We start from the raw sequence: 8,239 nt of genomic DNA on the forward strand, positions 1-8,239 counted from the left end.
TATTTTTAGTAGAGACAGGGTTTCACTATGTTGGCCAGACTGGTCTAGAACTCCTGACCTCATGATCCACCCACCTTGGCCTCCTAAAGTGCTGGGATAAGAGACGTGAGCCACTGTGCCTGGCCGAATTTTTTCTTTTTTATAGAAATTTCAGATCCCTAACCTAAATGAATGGCTTTACCATAAGGCCAGGAATTTCCTGGAGAAAGATGAGAACTCAGTTGGATAGACATGGATTTATAATTAATTGTTTAATATTCTATTCCTGGAGAAAATAGACCCAGGCTGATCACAAATTTCCCAAAATTTATGTGTATAAATTATATATGTATATTTTATTTTTTTGAATTTGATTTTTATTTTTTTGGAGACAGAGTCTAGCTCTGTCTCCCAGGCTGGAGTGCAGTGGTGCAATCTCGGCTCACTGCAGTCTCTGCCTCCTGGATTCAAGCGATTCTCCTGTCTCAGTCTCCTGAGTAGCTGGGATTATAGGCACTTGCCCCATGCCCGGCAAATTTTTTTATTTTTAGTAGAGATGGGGTTTTACCATGTTGGTGAGGCTGGTCTCAAACCCCTGACCTAAGGTGATCCACCTGCCTCAGCCTCCCAAAGTGCTGGGATTACAGGTGTGAGCCACCGTGCCCAGCCAAATTACTTGTATATATTTTAGATATGGGGTATTGCTCTGTTGCCCAGGCTGGAGGGCAGTGCCACAATCACACCTCACAACACCTTGAATGCCTGGGCTCAAGCAATCCTCCCACCTCAACCTCCTGAGTAGCTGGTACCACGTGCCACTGTGCCCGGCAGGTGTTTTATTTTTAAAAATTGTTTTTAGAGATGGGGGTCTCACCTTGTTACCCAGGCTGGTCACAAATTTCTGGCTTCAAGCAATCCCCCTGTCCCAGGCTCCCAAAGTTCTGGAATTACAGATATGAGCCACTGCACCTGGCCTGGAAACTTTTTTTTTTTGAGATGGAGTCTCACTCTTTTGGCCAGGCTAGAGTGCAGTGACACGATCTCAGCCCACTGAGACCTCCATCTCCTGGGTTCAAGCGATTCTCCTGTCTTAGCCTCCCTAGTAGCTGGACTACAGGAGTGCACCACTACGTCTGGCCAGTTTTTGTATTTTTAATAGAGACAGGCTTGTGCCATGTTGTCCAGGCTGGTCTCGGACTCCTGACCTCCGGTGATCCACCCCCCTCAGCCTCCCAAAGTGCTGGGATTACAGGCTTGAGCCACCGCGCCCGGCCTTAATTTGTCTTTTTTAATAGAGACAGGCTTGTGCCATGTTGTCCAGGCTGGTCTCGGACTCCTGACCTCCGGTGATCCACCCCCCTCAGCCTCCCAAAGTGCTGGGATTACAGGCTTGAGCCACCGCGCCCGGCCTTAATTTGTCTTTTTTAATAGAGACAGGCTTGTGCCATGTTGTCCAGGCTGGTCTCGGACTCCTGACCTCCGGTGATCCACCCCCCTCAGCCTCCCAAAGTGCTGGGATTACAGGCATGAGCCACTTCGTTCAGCTGGAAAAGTCTTAAATGGAGCCACTTGTTTAGAGCTTTCTTTGAAACCACCAAGATTACTTATTTGCAAAATATATCTATAGGTTAGTATGTTAATTGACTGTAGCACGTATGGATCTTACTTCTCACAATCAGGTAAGCAAAAAGTATTTTCATTCCTTTAAATGAAATAAAAATCTGTCCTGGGGACTAGGTATGGTGGCTCAAGCCTATAACCTCAACACTTTGGGAGCCTGAGGTGGGAGGATGGTTTGAGTTCAGGAGTTCCAGACTAGCCTGGGCAATGAAACAATAACCCATCTTATTTAAAAAAAAAATCTGCCCTGGAACCTTCTGGGAAGTTCATGTGAGACTCTGATAGGCTTTTGAGGAACCAGGAGAAGGGTTTTGAGGCTGTCCTGGATGTGACTGAGCACATTGTCTGAGAGGATATGAGGCCTTGAAGCCTGGGGATTCTGATGTCCAGTCTTCAGCTTTTCTTGGTACAACGCATGCTTATTTCTCATTAGGATTTGTGCACTGCCAGGAAGTGGGGTTACAGCTTCCCTCTTTTTGTGGGTCCCGAAGGAATTCCTTCCCTTCTCAGATAAATTACTCCCATTTTTCTTCTTGTTTCTAACCTAATTCCCAAACCCCACCAAAGATACTCATTGTTCCACCCTTCCCTCAGCATAATGTCCTTAAGGAGTTCATATTTTCAGAAAACACACATAAACCTCCCTTGAGGCAAAGCAACAAATAGGACTATCATCTTGGGGATTGGGAAGTACCATGATAATAAAACATCCATTGATGTCTTAATAACTTATCTGGCTACTTATGTTTTCATCAGTAATTCTAGTCCCTGTAGTGGGACTTAATGGTCTATCCACAAATGATTTGATTCTCCTTTCTTTGAAAGATGGAGCTGAATTCCCTACCCTTGAGCGTGGGCTGGACTTAGTGATGCACTTCTAGTGAATAGAACACAGGAGAAGTGATGAGATGTCACTTCCCAGATTGGGTTTTAAAAAGACTGGCTTCTGCTTTGCATGTGTTCTCTCTCCCTCTCTCACACACACACACACACACACACATCCAACTCATTCTGAGGGCGGCTGGCTTCATGGTATGAGGCAGCTCTGCATAGAGGGAAGGCAGTTGCCATGTTGTGAAGACAGACACCCAGGCAGCCTACAGGGAGGGCCACGTGGTAAGGAAGTGAGGCCTGCCAGCAGCCACAACAGCAAGCTTGGATGTAGGTCTTCTGAGGGCTGCTGGCAGCCACGAGTGGCTCAGAAGAGTGAGCTTGGATAGGGATCCTCCTACTCTAGTTGAGCCTTGAGGATGACTATAATCCAAGCCAACAGCTTGACTCATTGTCCTGGCTTCACAAGGGCTGAGTTATGTGAATCTGTGATTTCCCTTGGAGAGTCTCTTTTCTTCCAGCACTGGCTTCATTGTACCTAAGAGGCTCAGTGTCCAGCTAAGATTTCTCTTACTCTCTATAGGTTTCCGTTGGACAGAGAGAGAGAGAGAGAGAGAGAGAGAGACAGAGGGAGAGAGAGAGTGTGAGTGTGTGTGTGTGTGTGTGTGTGTGTGTGAGTGAGAGAATAAGAGTGTGTATGTGTGTACATGCACACGCATGAAAGTGAGAATATGTGTATGTGTTTTGGAGGCAGCTATCTTTTTTTTTTTTTTTTTTGAGACAGAATCTTACTCTGTTGCCCAGGCCAGAATTCAGTGGTGTGATCTTGGCTCACTGCAACCTCCACCTCCCGGGTTCAAGTGGTTCTCCTGCCTCAACCTCCTGAGTAGCTGAGATTACAGGTACCCGCCACCACACCTGGCTAATTGTTTTGTATTTTTAGTAGAGATGGGGTTTTGCCATGTTGGCCAGGCTAGTCTTGAACTCCTGACCTCAGGTGATTCTCCCACCTTGGCCTTAAGCAGCTGTCTTTTGATTAAAGGCATCAATGGGCAGTTTAGTTTTATTTTTCATTTTAATTTTATTATTTTTGAGATGGAGTCTTGCTCTGTCTCCCAGGCTGAAGTGCAGTGGCGTGATCTTGGCTCACTGCAACCTCTACCTCCCGATTTAAGTGATTCTCCTGCCTCAAGCCTCCTGAGTATCTGGGACTACAGGTGTGTGCCACCATGCCTGGATAATTTTTGTATTTTTTTATAGAGATGGGGTTTCATCATGTTGACCAGGCTGGTCTGGAAATCCTGACCTCAGGTGAGGCCCACCTCAGCCTCCCAAAGGGCTCAGATTATAGGCGTGTGCCCCCATGCCTGGCCCAGTCACTCTTAGGCGGTGATGTGTGCCTGTCCTGATAGCTGAGTCTCCAACCATTTAGTCTTCATTTCAGTGTCATTGCTGTCCCTTGTCTCTTGCCCCACAGATTGGGAGGTCGTCCTCTGCTCATGTTTGCCTTGTTAAGGGAAGAGCCGTAAGGTAGTTGTCCAGCGAAGAGTCAGTTTTCTTCTGCCTGTTCTCTTGTCAACCCCTTCGTGGCTGTCTAAGAAGAGAGGGCAAAAGAGAGCCAAGTCAGTTATGATGGTTCATTTTACCTGTCAACGTGTGGGCCACTTGGTACCCAGACATTTGGTCAAACATTACTTTAGGTGTGTCTGTGAGGAGGTTTCTGGATGAAATTAATATTTGAAGTGATTGACTGAGTGAAACAGATTACGCTTCTGAATGTGGCTGAGCCTTATATTTTGAAGACCTGGCTAGAACAAAAAGACTGAGCAAGTGGGAGCTTCTCCTGCTTGTCTCCTTGAGCTGGGACATCAGTGTTTTCCTGACTTTGGACTTGAACCAAAACTTTGGCTCTTGAGCCTGCTAGCTCTTGTACTGGAACTTGCACCATTGATTCCTTTGGTTCTCAGGCCTTCAGACTTGCACTGGAACTAGACCATAGGCTCTCCTGGGTCTCTAGCTTGCTGACTGCCACTCTAGGGACTTTTCAGCCTCCGTAATTGCATGAGCCAATTCCTTATAATAAATACCTTTTCAAATATATGTACTTCTCTCTCTCTTTTTTCTTTTTTGAGATAGAATTTCGCTCTTGTTACCCAGGCTGGAGTGCAATGGTGCGATCTTGGCTCACCGCAACCTCCGCCTCCTGGGTGCAAGCAATTCTCCTGCCTCAGCTTCCTGAGTAGCTGGGACTACAGGCATGCGCCACCGTGCCCAGCTAACTTTTGTATTTTTAGTAGAGACGGGGTTTCACCATGTTGACCAGGATGGTCTCGATCTCTTGACCTTGTGATCCACCCGCCTCAGCCTCCCAAAGTGCTGGGATTATAGGCGTGAGCCACCGCGCCTGGCCTCTCTCTCTTTTCTCCCTCCCTCTCTACCTCTCTACTTCTCTACCTCTACCTCTACCTCTGTCTCTCTCCTGTTAATTCTGCTTTTTTGGAGCCCTGACTAACGTATAAACCTAGTCTTTTATTGCCTTACTTTGGTCTCATCTCAGATTTTCCAAAGTGCTTCTAATCCTCTGAGAACTTCTGCCTTACTGGCTTGGTTCTCTGCATTGATGCAATCTGTCATGAAATGGCTATCTTCATGACAAAACAAGCAAAGGAGAGGTGCTTGGGTTTTTATAAACTTGGCGGCTGTTTTGGAAACATTTTACTCTGAGGCTAGGCACCACTGTTTGTATTCTTGTTTTGCAGTTGTGTTTCTTTCTCCTAAGTTCTCTGTCCATATATTCTCTTGGCCTGGAAGGCATGTATGCCTGTTTGACAGTGTCCTGGAAATTCTTCCCTAGATGGGGAGTGCATGTTGAAGGTGCTCATACACGGTTTCCTAAAATCCTGCAAAGTGGCAGTCAGGACCTTTAAAATACCGTGATAATTTCCAAACTATGGAGTTATCATGTATAGATTTTCAGAGAACTGCTATAAAGAAATATTTGAGATTTAGAATTGTTGACATAGCTTTTCCTTTCTTTTCTTTTCTTTTCTTTTTTTTTGAAACAGAGTCTCACTCTGTTGCCCAGGAGTGTAGTGGGGCGCCATCTTGGCTCACTGCAACCTCCGCCTCCCGAGTTCAAAACCGTTTTTAAAATATTTATTTATTTATTTATTTATTTATTTGAGATGGAGTTTCGCTCTTGTTACCCAGGCTGGAGTGCAATGGCGCGATCTCGGCTCACCGCAACCTCCGCCTCCTGGGTTCAGGCAATTCTCCTGCCTCAGCCTCCTGAGTAGCTGGGATTACAGGCACGCGCCACCATGCCCAGCTAATGTTTTGTATTTTTAGTAGAGACGGGGTTTCACCATGTTGACCAGGATGGTCTCGATCTCTTGACCTGGTGATCCACCTGCCTCGGCCTCCCAAAGTGCTGGGATTACGGGCGTGAGCCACCGCGCCCAGCCTTATTTATTTATTTTTGAGACAGGATCTCACTCGAGTCATCCAAGCTGCAGTGCAATGGTGCAATCTTGGCTCACTGGAACCTTGACTTACTGGGATGGAGTGATCCTCCTACCGTAGCCTCCCAAGTATCCGGGACCACAGGCATGTACCACCACGCCCAGATACTTTTTGTATTTTTGGTAGAGACAGGGTTTCACCATGTTGCCCAGGCTGGTCTCGAACTCCTGGGCTCAAGCAATCTACCTGCCTTGGCCTCCCAAAGTGCTGGGATTATAGGTGTGAGCCACTGCACAGTGCACAACCAGTTTTGAATCATTAAGATATAAGTTAAAAAGAAGAGGAGAATGTTTTAAATAATTTATAAGACAATTATAGAATCTGTGTTGAGAGATTACTCAGTCTAATTGAAAGCACAGTAGGAGAAATTTTAGTGTAATCACATTCCTGAAAATGAAGTCCTTAAACATTTCTCATTTCTTTTCAAATGTAGTTCACTCACATATTTACCAATGACCTACATGTATTTAGTATTTCCTGAGAATTGTATCCCAATTGCATGCCCCATGTACATACCATTGTGTATGAATGCCCTTGTGACAAAATACAAATAACATTTAATAGAGGTGTTAGTGAATTTGTGATGCTTCTGTCATTGATTTTTCTCAATAACTAGATGATAAAATCACAACAATTGTCGTATGGATGTTTATAGGATTTTTGCTGTTTTTTTTTTTTGTTGTTTTTTTTGAGATTGAGTCTTGCTCTGTTACCCAGGCTGGAGTGCGGTGGCATGATCTTGGCTCACTGCAACCTTTGCCTCCCAGGTTTGAGCAATTATCATGCCTCAGCCTCCCAAGTGGCTGGGACTACAGGGGGTGTGCCACCACGCCTAGCTAATTTTTGTATTCTTTTAGTAGAGATGGGGTTTCACCATGTTGGCCAGGCTGTTCTCAAACTCCTGACCTCAAGTGATCTACCTGTCTTGGTCTCTCAAAGTGTTGGGATTACAGGTTGAGCCACCATTATTTTGCTTGGATTTTTATTCTTGAAAAGAGGTTCTTATGCTTATGTGCCACTCCACTCCAGCCTGGCAACAGAGTGAGACTCTGGCTCAAAAAAAAAAAAAAAAAAAAAAATCAAAAATCTCTGGAGCCAGTTCTATCCATTTCCAAAGTGGAAAAGGACTTTGGCTTAAGGGTGGAGTCTTTGCATAAGGATGTGTTCAAAGAGAATGTAGTACAGTATGCTGGTGATACCCCCAGAGCTTTGGCAGGTTTCTATTCATACCTTTTCTTTATCTTTTTTTTTAAAAAAATTCCTACATGCCTCAGAGGTTTGATTCATCTTTTTTTCAGAATCTTGCATGTCATCTATTGTTCTCTCCATCCATAAACCCTCTATTGAAACAGGATGCAGATGCCTTAGCTTTTTCTTTACCTTGTTAACTCTGAAAGTATTTGACACTCTTTCACTTTTAAGGATTTTTGCTGCTATTAACAACAGAGAATGAAATTAATGAATAAAAATTTGTACAATATAAAATTTTATTCAAAATGAGAATTTCTTATTCATTGAAATGGAAATGAAAAAACTCAGTTTTCTAGTAGTTGCTAGAATAATGGCAGTAGACTAAGTGATGTCAAGAGTTTTTTCCAACTCTGTGTTTAATTTTTAGTGGTGGATTACTCAGTTTTTCTTATTTTATCACTTTTTTTCTGGGAAGTGCCTAAGTGTCCTTTCTCCTATTTTTCTTTTTCTTTTTTCTTTTTTTTGAGATGAAGTCTCGCTCTGTCACCCAGGCTGGAGTGCAGTAGCATGATCTTGGCTCACTGTAGCCCCCACCTCCTGGTTCAAGCAATCCTCCTGCCTTAGCCTCCTGAGTAGCTGGAACTACAGGCATATGCCACCATGCTGGGCTAATTTTTTATTTTTGTTTGTTTGTTTATTTATTTATTTATTTGAGACCGAGTCTCACTCTGTTGTGCAGGCTGGAGTGCAGTGGCATAATCTCAGTTTACTGCAACCCCTGCCTCCTAGGTTCAAGTGATTCTTCTGCCTCAGCCTCCCAAGTAGCTGGGATTATAGGTGCCTGCCACCATGTCTGGCTAATTTTTGTATTTTTAGTAGAGATGAGGTTTCTCCATGTTGGCCAGGCTGGTCTCGACCTCCTGACCTCCGGTGATTCACCAGCTTTGGCCTCCCAGAGTGTTGGGATTACAAGCATGAGCCACTGTGCTCAGCTGTTCCTCCTATTTTTCTTTATTGTTTGACTCTGAAGATAATTATTTGTAGGCCACTGAATTCATTTCTTCACAGGGGAGGAGAAACTCCAGGTTTTTTTTTT

At 44.5% G+C, this 8,239-nt stretch overlaps 1 long non-coding RNA gene across 1 annotated transcript in view; it reads left to right on the plus strand.

Moving 5' to 3' along the window:
* LOC108318242 overlaps window positions 1-8,239 on the plus strand; it is a 27,333-nt gene that overhangs the window by 17,619 nt on the left and 1,475 nt on the right. The gene's annotated exons all lie outside the window — the stretch shown is intronic.

Source organism: Cebus imitator, unplaced genomic scaffold, assembly GCF_001604975.1.
Source record: "Cebus imitator isolate Cc_AM_T3 unplaced genomic scaffold, Cebus_imitator-1.0 Scaffold216, whole genome shotgun sequence".
NCBI lineage: Eukaryota > Metazoa > Chordata > Mammalia > Primates > Cebidae > Cebus > Cebus imitator.